Source organism: Pongo abelii, chromosome 3 (assembly GCF_028885655.2).
Source record: "Pongo abelii isolate AG06213 chromosome 3, NHGRI_mPonAbe1-v2.0_pri, whole genome shotgun sequence".
NCBI lineage: Eukaryota > Metazoa > Chordata > Mammalia > Primates > Hominidae > Pongo > Pongo abelii.
The window spans coordinates 144,027,783-144,052,108 of NC_071988.2; the positions used below are offsets into that span (position 1 = coordinate 144,027,783).

General features: G+C 37.3%; 1 long non-coding RNA gene across 1 annotated transcript in view; it reads left to right on the top strand.

The window, feature by feature from the left end:
- The window catches only part of LOC112133086 (uncharacterized), a 146,245-nt gene that overhangs the window by 12,372 nt on the left and 109,547 nt on the right, over window positions 1–24,326 (top strand). The window lies entirely within an intron of this gene.

Here is a 24,326-nt window from a genome sequence, read left to right on the forward strand (position 1 = left end):
ACTGGTTCAGGAGAAGCAGTGTTTCATTCTGGAAACAACTGCCGTTACTCAGTCAGACATCCAGAAGAACAGGCACAGCAAGCACATTCAGGATATAGTGCTGCTGCAGTGGCTGCTAATTTTATTTTATTTTTCTCTAAGTAGCAGGTATTGGCTGCTCCCTACTAGACTGCTCCACCATTGTGGGAACTCAGCTACATCTTGTTGGTGCTTTCATTACTTTTGCTGCTAACAATAATTGACCCTAATTTCCTTATAGCTTTTGTTTACTCATGGCTTCAACTCTACTGTGGCTTTTGTTATCTGCCTCCTGTTTGTGTCTCTTGGCTTCTGTCCACACTCTTGGCTGCTGATACTGATGCAATCTAGGCTGAGACAGTTGGCTCAGCCTAGATTGGGCCATACTTACCCCTGCTGAGCACACTGGTAGATTAAGTAGAGCTGCTCATATGATAGGCTTCATGGGTAAGGGATAGTCTATTGTTGGCTATATTTGAATCTGGTGGCTCTCCCTGATGCAATCAACTGTAACCATGGTGGTGGTCCTGTGTTAATACATGTGGCAACTCAGGCTAATAGTCCTCTCTGAGTGTGGTGGCAAAAACTCTGAGGCTTTCCCAAGTGGGTCAGTGCATCTGGCAGGCATCTGGTGTGGTCTGTCTATTGCCAGCACTTGGCTCAACCCTGAGAAGACTACCAGGAGGAGATGCTAATAGTGTCTTGAAGGGCAGTTAAGAGTTGATTAAGATGGGAGGAGAATACCAAGCAGAGGTTACAGCTCGAATAAAGGCACAGATACATGAAACATGATGGCATGTGTGGAAAACAAGTAGTTCAGTATTACTAGCATATAAATGTGGAGGAAAAACAGTGTAGGATATGTAGGAACCAGTTTATGAAAGTTTGGGCTTTTGGTAAATAGAAGTCGCTGAAACATTTTTGTTTTAAGTTCAGAAAGAGAATAACCTCTAATTCAAGTACAAAAACCTAGGCTTAAAGGGAGCAGAACTAGCAGCATATTAACTGGTTGGGAAGCTATCAAAATAGCCATAAAAGAGATAGGAAAGTGGCAAGAGCAACGGAGAACAGGGAACATATTTGAGGAATATTTGGAAGATAAACTGGCAAAACTTGATAAAAGAACTGCTATAGACAGTGATTGTCCAGTGAGTTCGGAATGACTCCCAGGATTCTGGCATGGGCAATGGATGAGTGGTGCCCCTTTAACTGAAGTTTAAGAACACTGGATAAAAGGCAGCCTTGGAAGAAAAGGTATGAATTCAGTTTTGGACATGCTGAGTTTCACATACCCCAAGTGCACACATTTGGATATATGCATTTAAGTTCAGGTGTAATTTCTTCAAAGAAGGTTTCTCTTTTTTTCTCCAAATCTGTTGAAGTATAATTGACAAATAAAAATTGTATACATTTATGGCATACAATATGGTAATTTGATATATGTACACACTCTAAAATGATTATCACAATCGAGCCAATTAACCTATCCAACAAAGAAAGCTTCTCTAACCAGATAGATACAGGGTTCCCATCTCAGAGCACCCTATACTATTCTATACTGTTCAGTTAATCACACAATGAGTTACTTACCTTAAATTGTGATGGTACGATTTAAAGTAACCCATTGTATGATTAACTGTTTAACGTAATCTTCAGGAGAACAGGTGTTGCTGTTTCCCTGGCCAGAGCCGCCTCCACAGTAGGTGCTCAGTAAATATCTACTGAACAAATGCTAGGTTCTTCTCAATAATCTAAGAGTTATTATCCCACATCTTACATATGTAGAGCTGGCAGTTCTGGAAAATAAAGTGCGTTGTGCAAAATCACATGATAAGTGAGCGCTGGGTTGCCAGATTTAGCACTTTAAAATATAGGACGGCTAGTTAAAATTGAGTTTTAATTAAATAACGAATGCTTATTTAGTATAAGTATGTCCAAAATATTGTATAGAATATAGTTATATGGCCCTAAATAAGTGAGATTTGATTCAGAATCATGTTACCACCAAAGTCCAACTGTTTCTATGTTGCCACTAAGATGGAATGACACTCCTATCCTGAAAGTCTTTGGGGGAATAATACCAGCCATAATCCTCTTCTTCATTGCTACAAGTTTTTGTTTTATTTTGTTTCATGTTGTTTTGCTTTTAAATTCCTGCTTTGATGAACAATAAGTCTGTTTATCCTGACTTATAAGCATATATTTCTAAAGGTTGACATTTTCACATGGTAGAAAACTTTGGGGCAGAGAGATCTGGTAAAACCTTGAGCCAGCAACTGATTCCAAAAGTTTTGTTGGAGTTTTTCAAGGATGCCTACCTCCAAATGTAGAGGTAAACTAAAACCACTTAGACTTTCTCCAGTATCAGGCAGGAAAATGAGTTAAACGACTCTCCCTGGGTAGAAAGGCTCTCAACCCACTTCTTTGGTATTTTGAGCCACTCAGGAACTGTGGCCCCTATCAGATGACTATGTACGTCAAAGACAATGCTTTATAGTTTATGAGTTTCCTCACGGATGTTCTGAATTGTTCTGGAAACAAGATAACAATGTGGTTCTAGCAATTTTCATGAGCAATCTTTAGGGCTGTCCTGTGTGGTTAATTTGATCTGTGGAGCTGCTGCGTTATGGGTAATTTTGAAACACAGGTTTGCTTATCTGTCTATCTGCCCAAGGTGACAACATTTAGTCACTGGTTCAAGTACCAGGCTTTGCTTGAGGGACTTAGAAAGGTTATTTCTCTCTCTCTCTCTCTCTCTCTGTATGTATGTATTTATATGGAGACACAAGTAAGCTGTTTCCTAAAACATTAATAGTGATTTTCTTCTAAATGGTATGATTTGGAAATAATTTTTACTTTTCCTTTATATCTTTTAATATTTTTCTGAATTTTTGACATAAGTAGTATTGCTACTTCTGTAATAACAACAATAATGACTATTTTCTTTTTGAGAGATAAAAAGTTTCAGCCTTCCCTTTGGGGACCATGGTTGTCCTTATATCTGATATTCTTCTATTTCTTCTTCCTATTCTTCACTTATAACAGAAAGATAAAAGAGAAATAAAATAGAATCTTCTAAAAGTTTATTCAATAAAGATGCAAAAATAAAAATGAAAATGAAAAACAGCCCTTTAAAAAGTAAAATATAATACTGGTCAAAATCATCACAAAGAGAAATGTCCTTTGGTTTAAATTATAACCAGTGAAAACATGTAAACTCAGTATTTGATGTACAGACTCTTTTCAGAGAAATTTGCAAGCAAATGTTCTCAAAGGTTGACATTTCCACATGGTAGAAAACTTTGGGAATAGCACCTGCTAGAACCTTGAGCCTCAGGCATTAGTACAGATTACCATAGATGAGACAAAGCAATCATCATCATTCAGTTCCTAGTGTTTGATTCTTACCCAACAATATATGCCCACTTTCCAGATTAATTTCTCCTCCCTGCAGCACCCAAGCAGCTGCTATTATTTCCAAGAATTCCTGTCAAATAGTCTTTGAAACATATTTATCTATAGAAAACAAATAGAATACAGAAGGCCTGCTGGGGTTCCAAAGAACAAACATTTCAACTTCTACTATATTTTAGGCTTTGTGTCCCTAGCCCAGACTGGGGTACACAAGTAGAGTCCCAGTAACAGTCACAGAAAACAGTATTTCTCTTGTGCTCCTACCTGCTTTGCAGAAATTCCTCCCAGTTAATTCTGACAGGCCAGGCAAGAAGTCATGTGTGCTTGGTAATTCACTCTCTGCTTCTTCTTAGTACTTTCCATTTCTGTTCTCTTTGGCTGACTGTGGTGATGCCCTGAAGCTGTGGATATTGTCAAGGCCCTGTTGCTTCCACCAAAGCATTCGATGTCAGACAAAACTCTCCTCTCCCGTTTTTTTCTGGAAAGCATTGTCTTGGGTTTCTTAAGGTCTACCAAGTTGGGTAAAACAACTCTCTTAGTTTTTATTCACACTTTATTATAGCCCCTCCTGCCTGCTGCCCTAGAATTAAATCCATGGAGGTTAGACTGAAGGACATTCTGAGTGGCAAACCCTTTGGTCTACTCCCTCCCTTGACCTTCCACTTTTATCCTTTGTTTTGTTTTTTTGTTTGTTTGTTTATTTATTTATTTAAGGCAGAGTCTCATTACATTGCCTCAGCTGATCTCCAACTCTGGGCTTCAAGCAGTCCTCCCTCCTGCCTCAGTGTTAGGATTATGGGCATGAGCCCCCACACATAGTCTCATCTTTTGTTCTTAAACCAAACTTGAGGATATGGAATTGTGTATGTTTGGATGAGGTCTTTCTTCCTAGAAGGCTCTTCAGTCCTTTAGGCAAATAAGCCCATTTCAGGCCACCCTGTTGGCCTTCAAGACAGGCTCAGACATACCTGAATTCCAAGATGAATGTATCGTAAGGCCAAATCCACTCGGCGTTACATGAATTTAGATGTGATGTTCTAGTTATAACAAAATGCTTAATGGGATAGAGATGTAGGAACTTCAGGCAGCACATGAAGTAGCCAGCACTTCCCTGGCATAGGTGGGCACAAGGGATTGTGTTTTTCAAAATAGCCATTCGCATGATCTCTACAGTTATGTAAACAAAAGGTACATAGGCACCCATTACCCCAGCAGATGGGTGAACAGAAACTTAATGTGACAAGACCATGAGACTCCCCCAGCAACTCCTGATGTACATAGCTGGTTGCTTGAGAAGAAGTAGGTAAGTTTGCATAAATGCCTTCTGGGAGAGTCTTTTTAAATTTGGTGTCATTAGACCCTTTCTAGTGCATTGGGATGATTCTGGCTGAGATTTTCTTGCAGTTTGAAGGAATAACTGGACCCAGAGAGGAGCACATTATAAGAGATGAGGAGCCTACTCTGATAGGTTCATGGGGCAAGGAGGAGATCAGTACCATGTGGCCAAGGCTGAACAGCCTTCCCAGTGAGCCCCTCTGACCTTGTGCTCAGCCTTTGGAATGTCTGTGAACATGTGAACCAGCTACCTCTCTCCTTGTCTTAGTCTATTTTGTGCTGCTATAGCAGAATGCCTGAGACTCAGTAATTTTAAAAGAACATAAGTGTATTTCTCACAGGACTGGAGGCTGAGAGTCCAAGATTAGAGAACCAGCAGGTTCAGGGTCTGGAGAATGCCCAGTCTCTGCTTCCAAGGTGGCTCTTTGAATGTTGCATCCTCCAGAGGGAAGGAATGCTGTGTCTTCACATGGCCGAAGGCAGAAGGGCAAAAAGGAACAAACTCTCTGTCAAGCCCTTTTATAATGGTATTAATCTATTCCCAAGGGTAGAACCCTCATGACCTAAATACCCCCTAAAAGTCTCCACCTCCCAACACTGTTGCATTGGAGATTAAGTGTCCAACACATGAGTTATGGGGAATGCATTCAGATTGCAGTACTCCTTAAAGCCCCTGTGGCAATACCGAGGCCTGGGCAGAGTCTGGAAAGCAAGAGCATCAGCCCAGCAGGAGACAATGTTCGTTGACCTGTGAGGGACCAATGGCAACAACCAAAACAAGAGTCTCTGCTACCTGGTGCTTGGAATCAAGACAGACTTCTTTGAACTGAGTAGTCACCAGACTTTCTTGGCAATTCATATGGGCTAGGGACTTGGGAAGTGGAAGAGGCTCAAGATTGAGTCATTGGACTTGCTGAAAACTTGAAGGTGAGGCTAAAACAATTAACTGCTAAACTAGGAGCACTATGACTGCTTTTGAGCCCGTAAACTGATAAAGCCAATCATATGAGTTACATGGGAACAAAGAAAGGGCTCACTCGCCTTTTGTAGTTTTAAGATTATTGCCCACTATAATTTAGGGCTCAAAGGAGGTGGTAGATTCATATTTTTATCTTTAATTTCTAAAATATTACATAATTCTGGGTTTTAGGAGTTAACATAGTTGTGTGCCCTCCCCTGGTCTCTTGAATAAACCAAACCCATCCACTCAGATCTTTAGAATTAACCCAGATCATCTCCTCTTTGTCTGGGGTGTCATTCACCAGTTCTTGCCCTGTGATTCTTGGTTCTTGGATCTGAGTCCATCTTCAGACCTCTCCATATTTTCCCAGCCCACTTGGACTGACCATCTGTTCTGGGCTGGATTTTCTAGCCACACAGAGATACTCTTTTTCCAGGCAGGCCTTTGGTAAATGCCCAGCTTTTTCCTGCCTTCAGCACCCTCCTTGTTAGTGGAGGGGCATCAGCCGGAGCACTAGGAATCAGAAGCCAAAGTATTCACTCAGGCAACATGAATCCCTGCCTGCGGGCTCATCTTTTTGAGCTATTTCAAACTCTGTTTTTTCACCTATGAAATGTGGATAGTGAACTGTATGGTCTCACTATATGTTGTGAATTAAGAAATAAACATTATTTTTGGTGCTGCGTAGTATTTGTAATAATATTGAGATACACAAACAAACAAAGTTTCCTTCAAATCAAATGTGAATTTTTGCCCTGTAGCATTTCTAGAGCATTCAAATTTCTCAGTTTTTGACAGGATCATAATGATGTGGAATTTTTAAAAAGTTAAAACCCCTGAAAAAAATGGAAAACTTTAACCAGTTACACAGCATTGTTGCAAACATTGGTACGTATTTTCCCTTCCTAACAGGGAAAGATGAAGGGTGATTACAGAGTTGATATAATGGAAAGACATGCTACAATCCTGGCATTAATATTACCTTAAAAGACTGGAGTTTTTATTCACATCAAGTTGAAAATATAAGCAAAAGCAATGGAGAAATTTGCCCAAGACTTGGTCTTCCCACCTTTATTCAAATTATCCTCTTTCTTACTTTCCATATCTTAACAAGGGAAAAACTGAAAGTAAGGGAGGTGTGCGCATCACAGTGATTGCAGTCATACCTTCCATCACCAAAAATGAGAACGAGCAAGCAATTTGTTTTTCCATATTCAGAAATTATATTTTTTTAAAAAGCTCAATTTTTAATGGCATTAAGATTGAAAGCAATCAACAAAGGCAACGAAATTCACTGTGAAGGAAATGAAATTCCTTCTTAAATGACAAACCCAAGAAAACATTGTAACAATATGATCATATCAGGAATCCCCTGCCCATACTCAAAAACAATCTTTTTTTCCTGGTAACGCGTCTTTTTACTCAGGCAAAGAATCATCTCATACACACAATCATGAAGAGATTTTTTTAAAATCAAATTCTTAAGAGGCTTATTAAGTTGGGGTTGTTTGTATCTTTCTTAGAGTTTCTTGTGACAAGAATTATCAAACTACAAAAACTTTCTAAGATTTCAAACCTGAAAAGATGAAAGAAAAAAATTTCTTTTTGGTTAGTCAGTAAATACAGGTCTACTTGTTATCTGTAGTGAAATCTCGATGAGTAAACTGAAAGGAAGATTGGGTTGGGGATTATGCAAACATAGTTTCTTCCTCTCTACTTCTCTACCCTGCCCTGTCTGCAGAGAGAGGAACTTTTGCATTTCTGTGTTTCAGTCCTTCATTTCCAGAGCATTGCTAATTCAGTCCTGGGCAATTCTAGCATTTCACTGTATAAAGTCTTCAATTGAGTGAACCTGATCAAGGTTTCTTAGAGTCAGCCTGTAAAAGCAGAGTCTCCAAACTGAAAAATATTATAATACTCACTGGTCATTCTAACAGGAATCATTCAGGGGTATATGGCCATAACTACCAAGACATATTTTTCAGGCACCCACTTACGTATAAAACTGAACTCAATAAAATAGTGAATAGCATAGGCACAGTCCTAACCCTAGGAGGCACAGTTAATAGCAATAGTGATGATAATAGCAACTAACACTTAGCAGGTACTTACCATATGCCAGGCATTTATATTCTCATTTAATCCTTATAGCCACCCTCATAATTAGATATTACTATGGCCATTTTATAATAAAAATGAAAAACAGAAAACATTTAAGAAACAAGCAGAAAATAAACAGAAAAACCATTAAGCGATTTGCCCAAGAAGACTAAGTGAAGGTTGAGTATATAAGACTAGAGACACCTTCTTCCCCACCTGTCTCTTGATTTTAACTATGTAAGTGAATGGGGTCCTTGGATGGAGGGCAAAATGGAGAAAGTAATAGAATCTGTGCTCTAGATGGTCCAGAATACAGTCAGTCTCCTGGAATAGCTCCCTAGAAGCGGTAAAGAGGAAGCAGATACTAAAGGAATCATAAAATATCTATATGGTTGGGTCATTTTATTTGTAGGACAGATAGACATATATCCTAGTTAAAAATTCAAGCAAGGCAATGTATGTATGTAAGGCTCATATATGTATAAGCATATATAAAAGAGTCCAATCAGAGAAGATTGCTGTTAATGGTTTATGTGTATTCTAGATTTTTCCCACATATTAATATATAATTATTTTAAAATGGGATTATAAAATACACACATATATGTCATCTAATAATATGCTATATACTTTTTTCCATGACTCCTTAGTATCTCATATGGCTATACCATAATTTATTAAGTATTTCTATTGTCTTGAACATTTAAATTTGTTTTTAAGCTTTCATTATTACAAATATTCTACAACAAATACTTTTATGCACACATTTTTGCAATGTGTAAACCAAATCCCTGGAAGTGGAATCATCAGATTTTTTTAAAAAGCATATTAAAAATTATAAGTGGCTATTGTCAAATGCCCTACAAAAAGGTTGTACCATTTTATATTTCCACCATCATGTATAAGAGTGTCTGTTCTCCTACACCTTTCCCAACACTGGGTATTATTGATGTTTTTAATAGTTGCTGATAAGATGGGCAAAAATTGTATCTTGTTATTTTTATTTGAATTTTTTTCTTTTTTTTTTTTTTTTTTTGAGACAGGGTCTCACTCTACTGCCTAAGTTGGAGTGCAGTGGTATGATCATGGCTTGCTACAGCCTCAAACTCCTGGGCTCAGGCCAGCCTCCTACCTCAGCCTTCTGAGTAGCTGAAACTATAGGGGGACTCTACCATGCCCAGCTAAATTTTAGATTTTTTTGTAGCAACAGGGTCTCGCTTTGCTGCCTATGAATTTTTTTCATTGTTAGGGAGTTAAAATGTCATTTTATATGTTTATTTGGAACTTGTGTTTTTTGTCTACGAATTCTTAAGTCTACATTTTCTGTTGGGAATTTAATCATTTCTTACGGATTTTACTGAGTTTTCTTGTATATTAGGGATAGTTGAGCATTTGTCTACTATATATACTATAAATTTTTTTTTCTAATTTGTCTTTAGGCTTCCTCCTCTTATTTCTCCTCCTCCCTTTCCTTCTTCTCGCTCTCTTTTTCTGTCTCTTTTGCTATTTATATTTTTAAATTTTTATGTAAAAAGTTTTTTACAGATTTTGAACTTCATGTATTAGAAAGATATTTTATCTCCCAAGAGTATGCAAATAGCAACTCATGGCTTTCTGCTGGTACTTGAATAGTTTTTTTTTTTCATATTTACATATTTGTTCTAACTTGCATCATTTCATAAAAGCTAGAAATCCAGGTTTTCATATGAAATCTTCAGTTTGGAAATGTCTGCTTTTTAAATATAATTTTAAAGAATAAGCCAAATAAAATAAGTGTGATAGCCAGATTTAGCCATGGGCTGCTGGTTTGTGACTTCTAGTTGCAAAGATTCCACATAAGAAATTAAACAAGACTTAGGAGGCCGAGGCGGGCGGATCACGAGTTCAGGAGATGAAGACCATCCTGACTAACACGGTGAAACTCCGTCTCTACTAAAAATCCAAGAACTTAGCCAGGCGTGGTGGTGGGCGCCTGTAGTCCCAGCTACTCGGGAGGCTGAGGCAGGAGAATGGTGTGAACCCGGGAGGTGGAGTTTGCAGTGACCCAAGATCGTACCACTGCACTCCAGCCTGGGCAACAGACCGAGACTCTGTCTCAAAAAAAAAAAAAAGAAAGAAATTAAACAAGACTATACTGTTTCTATTAAAAAATTCAACAGGCCATATTACTGATGGATAAAAGGAGTACATATAGTGCGTAATTAAATGCAGGAAAAATTGTAGACCCTCTTGAAGATAATAACATTTTAGCTTGATCTCTTGAGGAAAATTACTTAACCTCTCTCTGTTTTCCCATCTGCAAAATGGAGGTAATAATACATTTGGAGGAACATTAATTGTGTTTTGGGCTTGTATGGGGGTCTAGTCAATGAAATAAATCATTAAGTGTAGCTATTATGAGGAGTTTTAGGGAATTATAAATGTGATATCTACCACTCCCAGCCATCTTTTTGTTGTTGTTGTTGTTGTTTTTTGTTTTTTTGAGACAGAGTCTCGCTTACCCAGGCTGGAGTGCAGTGGCACGATCTCAGCTCACTGCAACCTTTGCCTCCTGGGTTCGAGCAATTCTCCTGCCTCAGCCTCCTGAGTAGCTGGGATTACAGGCACCTGCCTGCCACCATGCCTGGCTAATTTTTGTATTTTCATAGAGACAGGGTTTCACCATGTTGGCCAGGCTGGTCTTGAACTCCTGACCTCAGGTGATCTGCCCTCCTCAGCCTCCCAAAGTGCTGGGATTACAGGCGTGAGCCCCGGCTCCCACCACAGCCATCTTTGTGGCATGTTCTAGGGTTGTTTCAGAAAGAACTGACTCAAGTGGAGATTCTATTCAAGTCAAATTCCCAGTTTGTCTGTGATTTACTAATGGATTCAACGGGACCTAGAAGAATCCCAGAACCAATAAACATAGTCTTTACACTTAGGAAGTCTCCAGTTTGGTTGAAAAAATTAAATTTTCATTCAAAGAACAAAAGAAAATACAAATAAAGATGCTGTAATTAAGTACCTAATTGACATAGACAAGATGTGTTTTAGCTCAAGAAGATAAAGTTCTAAAGGTGCTTTTCTTTAGGAATTGAAGGCCATGATGAATGGGTAGGATTTGGTTAGTGCCAAGTAAATGGCATTTCAGGCTTGGAAAACAGGATGAAAAAACGCATAGACATGGTATTGCACGTGTCATTGTGTGCCACTGCAGATGACGGGGAGAGTGAGAGAGTGTGAATAGTGCTGCGAGGCTGGAACAGAGAGAAAGGGGCATGGTCAGGCCAGAATTGTGGGAGGTATGCTGGGGCAGCCACATTGAACTCAATAAAGAGAGGGTTACAACTCTGAGCAGATTTTGGAGGGAGAGGCATAGGGCCTGTGACAATGCAATGTTTGGTAACAAGGGCTGATCGGTAATTAGAAATTATGAGCATTCATATGCAAGTTGAAGTTGAGACTATGATCATTTAAAACTAATAATAGGTATCATTTATTGTCACTAACATTATCAATAATATGTCATTAACATAAGACATGGTTTTAAGAGATGTTTATCGTATCATTTAGGCTTATCTCTTAAGCATTACAATTGTAATAAGTTAGGTGCTATTGTTATTCTCATTTTATAATGAGAACATTGAGATGCAAAAACTTGCTCAAGAAGAGAAATATGTCCCCCATTACACTAATGGGGCTGCCACTTTGGGATCTTCTTTAGGTTAGAAGTAAAGCAATTTTTATAAGATCAATCCAGTGGCCACATTTCAAAGGATAAATGCCAAGCCCTCATCCTCTTTTGAAGCTACCTTGGGATGCAGATCAATAGGCAAGATGAGGATGGGGTCATAGTGTATTTACCCTCACCATGTGATATGTCCAGCAACCTTCCATAGGAGTCAAAATTGATGAGACAATAAAGCTTGCAGAGCAGAGAAAGTCTGTTCAGGTGAAAAATGGTTCATTTTTGACTCATTGATTTTCTCTGCTCATTGAGTCATGATGGCTTCATGGTGTCAGGTGCTTCAGTAATTCCCTTCTTCCTTTTTTGACTATTAGGTACTTTCTCTCACTTTTCCTTTTCAGTTTTGGGGATTTTTCAGATTTTAATTTGCTATCAAGCAACTGAGGGAGAGAGAATAATTGATTTTTATAACTATTTAACATTTAGGTAAATGAAGTCATAGAATAATCAAGAATCTTGTCCAGGACAACAAAGTTAATCTCTGTCAGCAATAGGACTAAAATGTCTTAACATTCCTCTTTGGATTTTTATTATTCAAGCACATTTTAAAGCATCAGCTTCTAAGATACTGTGCTGCTTTCCTTCCTGAGAGCTGATAAATGCAGCTTTTATTTCACAAGTCCCTAAAAGCTAGTCAACTAATTATCTTGATACTTGTACATTAGCTAAATGTGTCTGGTAAAAAGTGGAGAAGACAGGAATTCTGACAGATAATTTGTCTTGATGTTAAGTTTACCTCATCAAAAGGCAGTTATGGGCAGGTTCTTTCATATGATGAAAGGAAATCCATTTTCCTGGTATACCAACTCACAAATCTAATGTTGCCTTCAGTGCTACTATCTAGGGCTAAACCAAATCTAGTGTTTAATAATGTGAACCCAGAATGAGACTGGGACCCATTGTTCTACGCCAAGGAACAGCAGAGCACAGAGTCTGTGATTGTTGTGAGTTCACTCTTCTTTTCATTCATGTTTTTAGAACAGACAATGCCAGCTGTTCTAAATCTGGAATATGAATGGCCACTAGCCACCAATACAAACAGAAATTCTACTACATATTAATTTCCATGTGCTCCAAAGGGGAACTGTTTTGAATTTTTGTTATTCATTTATTTATAATAAAGGAATAGTTTGAGATTTGATTGTTGTCAACAAGCTTGATTTTGGCTTGGTGATATAAAAAGTTAAAACATGCCTGTATATCATTTGAGACACTGATCTCTAGGCTAAAATGTTCAAATGCTCTGATTAATCAACATATACTTTCACCGGTAATATTTCAGTGATCTGTGTTTGGTTACAAAGGGACTGTCACAAACTCAAGTGTGTTCACAGAAAACAAGATGAAGGAATGTCTAGAAATTATGGAGTTTCCATAGGGATCTACAGAGGAGGAACAGAAGATGAGGATTTTAATGTCAGTTGGGGATAGAATTATGAAAAAATGAAGTAAGATGGACATCAAAGTGCTGTTATATAGAAGAGATTTAAATGTATTCAGAATTGTTCCAGAAGAACTAAGGTCAGAAAAACTTATTCAGATCATCATAAAGGAGAACTTTCATAGTTGTCCAAAAATAAAACAAGCCTCCTTGTGAGGAACTAAGCTTTTGTCATGACAAATGTTCAGACAAGGTTAATAATGTTTTCAAAAATATTAGTGTGGGCTGGGCGCAGGAGCTAACACCTGTAATCCCAGCATTTTCGGAGGCTGAGGTGGACAGATTGCTTGAGCCCAGGAGTTTGAGCCCAGCCTGGGCAACATGGCAAAATCTTGTCTCTACAAAAAATACAAAAATTAGCTGGTTGTGGTGGTGTATGCCTGTAGTCCCAGTTACTCAGGAGGCTGAGGTGGGAGGATGGATGGAGACCAGGAGGTTGAGGCTGCAGTGAGCAGTGATTGCAACACTGCACTCCAGCCTGGGTGACAGAGCAAGACCCTGTCTCAAAAACATGTATTATATAGAATATATATTTTATATACTATATATATTAGCGTGAATAATGTTATACATAGTGACTTATAAATCATAAATACTCAATTTATGTTTGGTAAATCAATGAGTGTATTACTATACAAGGTTGTATCAAGTGACCCAAGAAGTCTGGAAGATTGCTAATACTCTTTTGATTTGTCTAGTATCTACCCCACCCCATGTGGGAGATACATGTTCTTTACTTTAAAAGTAGCTGAAAAGGTAAAGGAAATTCTTGAAACAATGAGAAATTGTAATGAATTGTTTTAACAGGGGATTTTAGAGAAAGTGAAAAACTCTAAGTTGGTGTAAAACTTTTGTTAACAGAAGAGTTGTAAGAGTTGGTCTTCAAAATATTAAGAAAAACACAATAAAGATGATGTGGCATTTTAGAGAATTAGTACAAAGTTCTGAAGATAAAATTGAGCATGGTATGAGAGACAGTGAGCAGACAGATTAGTTGGAGTGGTATGTTTCCCCTGGGGCAGGAAGAAATGAGGCAGCAAGCACATACAAACTCGACTGGGGAGTATGAACTTGATGCAGGGGATGCATGGAAGTTTTGTAGATTATTAAGCAAAGAAAAGCATAATTAACACATGTGTAAGACAGTCACCTAGCAGATACACACTGCATGAAATGGAGCTGTGCTTCTCAAACTGAGATGTACACTCCCCTCATATTCACACACCAAAATGTTCACAGAGCATAAATTGTACTTGAAGAGTATGGGAAATGGTAACTTTCTTATAAGTAATTGAAGATATTATTTTATATCAAATATGATAAAACTTTATACTTCAGAGAAATTACATTCTTGTGCTGAATGGCTGTAGGCTGTGCTCCAGAGGCCTGTCAGCTCTCTTGGGCTCTCTGAGGCTCCCCAGGTCCACAGACAGGGAAGTGTGAGAAGCCTGTGAGAGAAGGCTGAAGAGCAGGAGTGTCTTACCACACACTGAAAGCGTGCTGTGCTAGGTGCTGTGCTTAGAACTGGGGGTAGAAAGATGAAGACAGTGCCACCCTGGAGAAGTTATTCATCTGTTGGGGAGATAGATTTATGAACAGATAACTTCAATAAATTTTCGAAACCAATAAAAACCATTTATGCACATAGTGGGGTCCAGCATAAACTTGAGGACACAACTAGAGAATATAGTGGGAAATGGAATGCTAAAGGAGATGAAAGAAAGGCCACACTAGGATTTCTAGCCCAGGAGGCCTGAAGAATGAAGCTGCTGCTAAGAAAAGAAGGTAGATATGTGATTATATGCACAAAATGGGTGTTGTTACTAAACATCTTCTGCATAACTGAGAACCCATGCTAGGGAAGAAAACAAGTACATGAAAAAGACAGACACCTACTTAAAGAACTTGTTGTTTACACCCACACTGTCTTACCTCATTCTGGAGCTCTCCCACCTACCACCACCTAAACTCATCCCTGTCAATAGTTCTGAGACACAAGTTCTGATATTTTCCAATTTTTAACTTACCTTGTCTTTTGAAAGTAAAACCAGTCAAAAACTTCAGATTAACCTTAAAATAAGAACTCAGAATCCTACAGCTCTTGATAAAAATTAAAATAAAGATCTAACTTGTAAAAATGGAATAGACCTTGGTGAGGATGATACTTGAACTATACACATGACTTAGATTTTCGGCTTTTGCAAAGAAAATAGAATTGCAGCAAATTCAAAATACATAGTTTCTACCTTTCTTTTAGAGTAATGCTTTTTATTCATAGTGTTGAATTGAATTGAATGCCAGTGGAATACAGATAAATGAAGTCATTAGTTAATAATAGTTTTTAAATAATAATAGTCATAAGTAATTAGCTATTGCTACTAGCTACCATTTTTTGAATGTTTAGTACATGCTTAGACACTGTTTTATCTCAGTGATTTTCACTGATGTTACAAAAGATAAATTCATTTAATTTTCACACAACCAAATTTGGTGGATATCATTATCATCTATATTTTATAAAATGAAGCAGGAGAGGTGAAGATATTTGTCCAAACTTATCATTAGGAAGTGACATAAACTGGATTGTTTAAGAACGCCAGAGCCTAAGTACTTAAATACTGTACTTTGCTCAAACAACACTAATAATCACTAAAAATGATCTGTATGTTTCTTAAAAGATGGTTATCTCTGTATGATTCTCTCAGTAGACATCACCTTGATCAGGAGGGTGAGGGAGAGAAAGAGCAGGTTACAATGAGAGCGCCAGGAGTTGAACATACCTTAGGAAAGCCCATGAGAGTATATGATGAACAGGTACATCATCTGGCATGTGTATCTCAGTGAAAAAAAATTCTCAGAATTCTGCCATAGAGAATGGGGTGACGTTCAGATAAATTCGATTCCAAGTAGCATGTGAGAAAACTCAGTGAGCAACCTTTTGTGTATTACCGATAAACAGGAGCATAGCATATATTTTCTCAAAAACGTGTCACATTTGGCCGTATAAAATGAGTTTGGAAGTATTCCCTCTTCCTCAATTTTCTGAAAGATATTTTATTCATTGTTTAATATAATTCACCAGTGAAGAAATTGAGCCGAGAACTTTATGAAAAGGCTGGTAATTATGAATTGAATTTTTTACTAGATATGGAATTATTTAGTTCTCTTTTTTTTCTTGCAAACTTTTTAGTGATTTGTGTCTTTTAAAGAATTTGTACATTTTATCTGATTGATTGTCAAATTTTTGGGCATAAAATTGTTTGTAACATTTCCTGATTACCCTTTTAATATCTGTAAGATCTGTGTTGGTATCTCCTTTTTCATCCCTGACTTGGTAATTTAGATTTTCTTTATTTTTTGTCTTGATCATTGTAAGCTAGAGGTTTATTAATTTTATTGATTTTTCAAAGAATCAACTTTTGATTTCATTTATCTACAGTTTATATTTTTTATATTTTGTTGATTTCTGTTCTTTATTATTTTCATTCTTCCTTCGACTTACTAGCCATTGAGGAAACAGTTTTCAAGAGGAAGATTAGTGGATTTATTTGCATCTCTGAGGACGGTCCACTAAGCTGGACCTCATACTACTTGGGCTTTAATGATAAAAAAAAAAAAAGGTACAGTTCTTTCAAAATAAACTAAGAAATTACTGATAATTTGAGGAACTAGTGTTCTGATAACTTTAAGGGCCATATGAATGTTGTTTTCTGATGACTAAGTGATTTAAAGGTTGACATTAGAGGAAATGAGAAAAATTATTGTGGGAAGGAGGGAGATTTGGGCAATGAGCTTTTAATGAAAATTAGGTCTCTAAATTAACTTTTTTTTCTTAAGTCCTCAAAGAAATGAAAGATTTAAGTTTGGAGAGAGGTATAAATTACACTCCACCAGTCCTGTGTAAGAGGAAAGATCCTAGGTCACTTACACTTGTATTGTTACTTTTAGAATAATTTTACTTGACTAAAACCCTTTTTCCCCAATTTTCTCCACATCATTTTATTGAATGAATCTATTCCTTTTTCATTGATTTAAAATATGGGAGCTATTTTTGTTATTTTTGTGAGTACATTGCAGTTGTATATATTTACAGGGTACATGAGATGTTTTGATACAGGCATGCAATGTGAAATTAGCATATCATGGAAAATGGGGTATTCATCCCTTCAAGCATTTATCCTTTGTGTTACAAACAATCCAATTATATTCTTTAAGTTATTTTAAAATATGCAACTCAGTTATTATTGACTATGGTCACCCTATTGTGCTATCAAATAGTAGGTCTTATTCTATTTTTTTTTTCCATTAACCATCCCCACCTCCCCCTCAACTCCCCACTATCCTTCCAAGCCTCTGGTAACCATATTTCTACTCTCTATGTCCATGACTTCAGTTGATTTGATTTTTAGATCCCACAAATAAGTGAGAACATGTGATATCTATCTTTCTGTGCCTGGCTTATTTCACTTAACATAATGATCCATTGATGTTGTCACAAATAACTGAATCGCATTCTCTTTTATGGCTAAATAGTACACCATTGTATGTATGTGCCACATTTTCCTTTCTATTCATCTGTTGATGGACACTTAGATTGCTTCCAAATCTTAGCTATTATAAACAGTGCTACAACAAACATGGGAGAGCAAATCTCTTCCATATACCGATTTCCTTTCTGTGGGATGTATACCCAGCAGTAGGATGGCTTGATTATATGGTAGCTCAATTTTTAGTTTTTTGAGGAACCTCCAGACTTTTCTCCATAATGGCCGTACTAATTTACGTTCCCACCAACAGTGTACAGGAGTTCCCTGTTCTCCACATCCAGGCCAGCATTTGTTATTGCCTGTCTTTTGGATATAAGCCATTTTAACTAGGATGAGATGATTGTAGTTTTGATTTGCATTTCTCTGATGATCAGCGGTGTTGAGCACTTCTTCATATGCCTGTTTGCCATTTGTATGTCTTCTTTTGAGAAATGTCTATTCAAATCTTTTGCCCATCTTTTCATTGGATTGGACTTCTTTCCTGTAGAGTTTAGTTCCTTATGTATTCTAGTTATTAATCTCTTATCATAGGGGTAGTTTGCAAATATTTTCACCCATTCTGTGGATTGTCTCTTCACTTTATTGGTTGTTTTATATACTGTGCAGAAGCTTTGTAACTTAATGTGATTACATTTGTCCATGTTTGCTTTGGTTACCTGTGCTTGTGGGTTATGGCTCAATAAGTCTTTGCCCAGTCCAATGTCCTGGAGAGTTGCCCCAATGTTTTCTTTTAGTAGTTCCATAGTTTAAGGTCTCAGATTTAAGTCTTTAATACATTTTTATTTGATTTTTGTATATGGCAAGAGATTTGATATGGTTTGGCTGTGTCCCCATCGAAATCTCATCTTGAATTCCCACATGTTGTGGGAGAAACCCGGTGGGAGGTAATTGAATCATGGGGCAGGTCTTTCCCGTGCTGTTCTCGTGATAGTGAATAAATCTCACGAGATCTGATGGCTTCATAAGGTGGAGTTTCCCTGCACAAGCTCTCTCTCTTTGCCTGCCACCATCCATGTAAGATGTAACTTGCTCCTCTTTGCCTTCCATTATGATTGTGAGGCTTCCCCAGCCACGAGGAACTGTAAGTTCTTTAAACCTCTTTATTTTGTAAATTGCCCAGTTTCAGGTATGTCCTTATTAGCAGCATGAAAATGGACTAAGACAGAGGTCTAGGTTCATTCTTTTGCATATGGATATCCAGTCTTCCTAGCATCATTTATTGACGAGACTATCTTTTCCCCAGTGTGTGTTCTTGGAACCTTTGTCAAGAATGAATTCATTGTAGGTGTGTGGATTTATTTCTGGGGTCTCTACTCTGTTCCATTGGTCTGTGTGTCTGTTTTTATGCCAGTACCATGGTGTTTTGGTTACTACAGCTCGCAGTATAATTTGAAGTCAGGTAATGTGATTTCTCCAGTTTTATTCTTTTTACTTAGGATAGCTTTGGCTATTCTGGGTCTTTTGCAGTTCCATATAAATTTTTTAGTTGTTTTTCTATTTCTGTGAAGAATGTCATTGGTATTTTGGTGGGGATTGCATTGAATCTGTAGATTGCTTTGGGTGGTATGCACATTTTAACACTATTGATTTTTTCAAATATAAACATGGAATTTTTTCCATTTTTTGTGTCCTCTTCAATTTCTTTCATCAATGTTTTACAGGTTTAATTATAGACATCTTTCAACTCTTTGGTTAATTCCTAGGTATTTAATTTTATGTGTTGCTACTGTAAATGGTATTACTATTTTATTTCTTTTTCACATTGTTCACAGTTGGCATATAGAAATGCTACTGATTTTTGTTTGTTGATTTGTATCCTGAAATTTTACTGAATCTGTTTATCAGTTCTAATAGTTTTATTGTGGAGTCTTTAACTTTTTCCAAATATAAGATCATATCATGAGTAAATCAGGATAATTTGACTTCTTCCTTTCCAGTTTGGATGCCCTTTATACCTTTCTGATTGCTCTAGCTAGGAATTCTAGTACTATTAATACACTGAATAACAGTGGTGACAGTGGGCACCCTTGTTGTGTTCCAGATCTTAATGGAAAGGCTTTCAACATTTCCCCATTCAGTGTGATACTAGCTATGGGTCTGTCATATATGACTTATATTATGTTGAGGTATGTTCATTCTCTACCCGGTATTTTTAGGGTTTTGTCATGAAGGGGTGTTGAATTTTATCAAATGCTTTTCAGCATCAATTTAAATGATCATAATGATCATGTGGTTTTTATCCTTCATTCTGTCAATATGATATATCACATTGATTGATTGGTGTATGTTGAGCCATTCTTGTATCCCAGGGATAAATCTCACTTTGTTGTGATGAATGATCTTTCTAATGTATTGTTGAATTTTGTTTGTAGTATTTTGTTGAGGATTTTTTGCATCAATATTCATCAGAGATATTGGCCTGTAGTTTTCCTTTTTTGATGTGTCTTTGTCTGGTTTTGGCATAAGGGTAATACCGACATCATAGAACGAGTTTGGAAGTATTCCTTTCTCCTCTACTTTTCAGAATAGTTTGAGTAGAATTGGTATTAGTTCTTCTTTAAATGTTTGGTAGAATTCAGCAGTGAAGCCATCAGGTCCAGGTCCTGGGCTTTTCTTTACTGGAAGACATTTTATTATGGCTTCAATCTCATTACTCCTATTTTTTTTTTTTTTTTTTTTGAGGCAGGGTCTCACTTTTTCATCCAAGGTGGAGTGCAGTGGTGCAATGTTGGCTCACTGCAGCCTTGACCTCCCAGGTTCAAACTATCCTGCTGCCTCAACCCCCCAAGTAGCTGAGACTACAGGCATGTGCCACCATGCCCAGCTAATTTTTTGTATTTTTTTGTAGAGACGAGGTTTCACCATGTTACCCAGGCTGGTCTCAAACTCCTGAGCTCAGGCAATCTGCCCTCCTTGGCTTCCCAAAGTGCTAGGATTACAGGCATGAACCACTACCCCTTGCCTCATTAATTCTTACTGGTCTGTTTAGGTCTTAGATTTCTTCCTGGTTCAATCTTGGTAGGTTTTATGTAACTAGGAATTTGTCCATTTCTTCTAAATTTTCTAATTTATTGGCATATAGTTGCTCAGTAGCCACTAACGATCCTTTTAAATTCTGCATTATCAGTTGTAATGTCTCCTTTTTCATTTCTGATTTTATTTATTTGGATCTTCTCTCTTCTTAGTTAGGCTGGTTAAAGGTTTGTCAATTTGTTTAACTTTTCAAAAAAACAACATTTTGTTTCGTTGATCCTTTTTTCATTTCAATATTATTTATTTCTGCTCTGATCTTTGTTATTGTTTTCTTCTACTAATTTTGGGCTTGGTTTGCTCTAGTTTTTCCAGTTATTTAAGAAGCATCAGGCCGGGCGCAGTGGCTCATACCTGTAATCCCAGCACTTTGGGAGGCTGAGGTGGGCGGATCACGAGGTCAGGAGATCGAGACCATCCTGGCTAACACAGTGAAACCCCATCTCTACTAAAAATACAAAAAACTAGCCAGGTGTGGTGGCGGGCGCCTGTAGTTCTAGCTACTTCAGAGGCTGAGACAGGAGAATGGCATGAACTCAGGAGGCGGAGCTTGAAGTGAGCCAAGGTTGCACCACTGCACTCTAGACTGGGTGACAGAGCAAGACTCTATCTCAAAAAAAAAAAAAAAAAAAAGCATCATTAGATTGTTTATTGAAGTTTTTCATCTTTTTTGATGTCATCACTTATAGCTATAAACTTCCCTCTTAGTACTGATTTTGCTGTATCCCATAGGTTTTGGTATATTGTGTTTCCATTTATGATTGATTTCAAGAAATTTTTCAATTTCCTTCTTTTTTTCTTTTTTTTTTTTTTTTTGAGACGGAGTCTCGCTCTGTCACCAGGCTAGAGTGCTGTGGTGCGATCTTGGCCCACTGCAACCTCCAACTCCCTGGTTCAAGGGATTCTCCTGCCTCAGCCTCCCGAGTAGCTGGGATTACAGGCATGCACCACCATGCCCAGCTAATTTTTGTATTTTTAGTAGAGATGGGGTTTCACTGTGTTGGCCAGGATGGTCTCGATCTCCTGACCTCGTGACAATTTCCTTCTTGTTTCATTGATCCACTGGTCATTCAGGAGCATATTGTTTAATTTCTACGTATTTGTATAGTTTCCAAAATTCCTCTCATTATTAATTTCTAGTTTTATTCCATTGTGGTCAGAGAAGATGCTTGATATTATTTCAGGTTTTTAAAAATGTTTTAAGACTTGTTTTGAGACCCAACATATGGTCTATCCTTGAGAATGATCCTTGTGTTGAGAAAAAGAATGTTTATTCTGCAGCTCTTAGATGAAATGTTCTGCAAATATCTATTAAATTCATTTGGCCTACATTATAGATTAAGTCTGATGTTTCTTTGTTGATTTTCTGTCTGGAAGATCTGCCCAATGCTGACAGTGGGGTATTGAAGTCTCCAGCTATTATTGTATTGACATCCATCTCTCTCTTCAGCTCTCATAATATTTCTTTTATATATCTGGGTGCTCCCATGTTGGGTGCATATATATTTAAAATTGTCATATTCTCTTGCTGAAATTGATCCCTTTATCATTATATAGTGGCTTTTTCTTTTATAGTTTTTGTCTTGAAATCTATTTTGTCTGATACAAGTATAGCAACTCATGCTCTTTTTTGGTTTCCATTGGCATGGAACATCTTTTTCCATCCTTTTATTTTCAGCCTATGTGCGTCTCTATAGGTAAAATACAGTTCTTGTGCAACAGACCAATGAGTCTTGTTTTTTTATCCATTCAGGAGTCTGTGTTTTGATTGGAGAGTTTAGTCCATTTACATTCAGTGTTATTATTAGCAAGTAATTACTTACTCCTGACATTTTATTATTTATTTTCTGGTTGTTTTGTTGTCTTTTCTTTCTTTCATTCCTGTCTTCCTCTAGTGAAGATGATTTTCTCTGGTGATATGATTTAGTTTCTTGCTTTTTTTGTGTATTCATTATATGTTTTTTGGTTTGAAGTTACCATGAGGCTTGTAAATACTACCTTATAATCCATTATTTTAACCTGATAGCAACTTAACACTATTTGCATAAATAAACAAAAAGAAAACTAATAAAAACTTGCCTTCATCCCTGCACTTTTTAACTTTTTGTTGTTTCTATTTATCTCTTATTGTACTATATCTTGAAAAGTTGTTGTAGTTATTATTTTTAATTGGTTCATCATTTAGTCTTTTTACCTAGGATAAGAGTAGTTTACACACCACTTACAGTGTTATAATGTTTTGTGTTTTTCTGTATACTCACTATTACTAGTAAGTTTTGTACAGTCAGGTGACAATTTATTGCTCATTACTGTCCTTTTCTGTCTGATTGAAGTACTCCCTTTAACATTTCTTGTTGGACAGGTCTAGCGTTTATGAAATCCCTCAGCTTTTGTTTGTCTGGAAAAGTCTTTATTTCCCCTTCATGTTTGAAACATATTTTCTCCAGATATACTATTCTAGGGTAAAAGTTTTTTTTCTTCAGCACTTTAAATATGTCATGCCACTCTCTCCTGGCCTATAAGGTATCCATTGAAAAGTCTGTTGGCAGACATGTTGGAGCTCCATTGTACATTATTTGTTTCTTTGCTCTTGCCACTTTAGGATCCTTTTTTTATCCTTGACCTTTGTGAGTTTTATTATTAAATGCCTTGAGTAGTCTTCTTTGGGTTAAATCTGCTTGGTGTTCAATAACCTTCTTGTACTTGGATATTAATATATTTCTTTAGGTTTGGGAAGTTCTCTGATATTATCTATTTGAATAACCTTTCTACCACTTTCTCTTTCTCTACCTCCTCTTTATGGGCAATAACTTGCTCCTTTGGGGCTATTTTCTAAATCCTGCAGGTGTGCTTCATTTTTTTTTCTTTTTTCCTTTGTCTCCTCTGACTGTGTATTTTCAAATAGCCTGTCTTCATGCTCACTAATTCCTTCTTCTGCTTGATCTATTCTGTTGTTAAAGGACTCTGATGCATTCTTCAGTATCCCAATTGCATTTCTCAGCTCCAGAATTTCTGCTTGATTCTTTTTAATTATTTCAATCTTTCTGTTAAATTTATCTGATAGAATTCTGAATTCCTTCTCTGTGTTATCTTGAACTTCTTTGAACCCCCTAAACACAGCTATTTTGAATTCTCTGTCTGAAAGGTCACATATCTCTGTTTCTCCAGGATTGTTCCTTGGTGACTTAGTTAGTTCATTTGGTGAGGTCATGCTTTCCTGGAAGGTGTTGATGCTAGTAGATATTCTTCGGTGTCTGGGCATTGAAGGGTTAGGTATTATTGTAGTGTTCATTTTTGGTGTCTGGGTTTATCTGTAGCCATTCTTCTTGAGAAGGCTTTCCAGATATTTGAATGGACTTGAGTGTTGTAATCTAAGCTGTTTCTGTGTTAGAGGTCATCTCAAGCTTAGTAAATCTGTGGTTCTTGCAGACTTGTAGAGGTAAGGCCTTGATGGTCTCGGATAAGATCTGAGAGAATTTTCTGGATTACCAGGCAGAGACTCTCATTCTCTTCCCTTACTCTCTCCCAAACATGCAGAGTCTCACCCCATAGCCACCACCACCCCAGCCATAAGGAGTACTGCTAGACTACCACCAATGTTCCCTTAAGGCCCAAGGTCTCTTATGTCAACTTGTGGTGAATGCTGTCTGGCTTGGCACTCACCCTTCAGGGCAGTGGGATCCCCTCTGTCCCAGGGTAGGTCCAGAAATGCCATCCAAGAGTCAAGTCCTGGATCAGGGACCTCAAGAGACT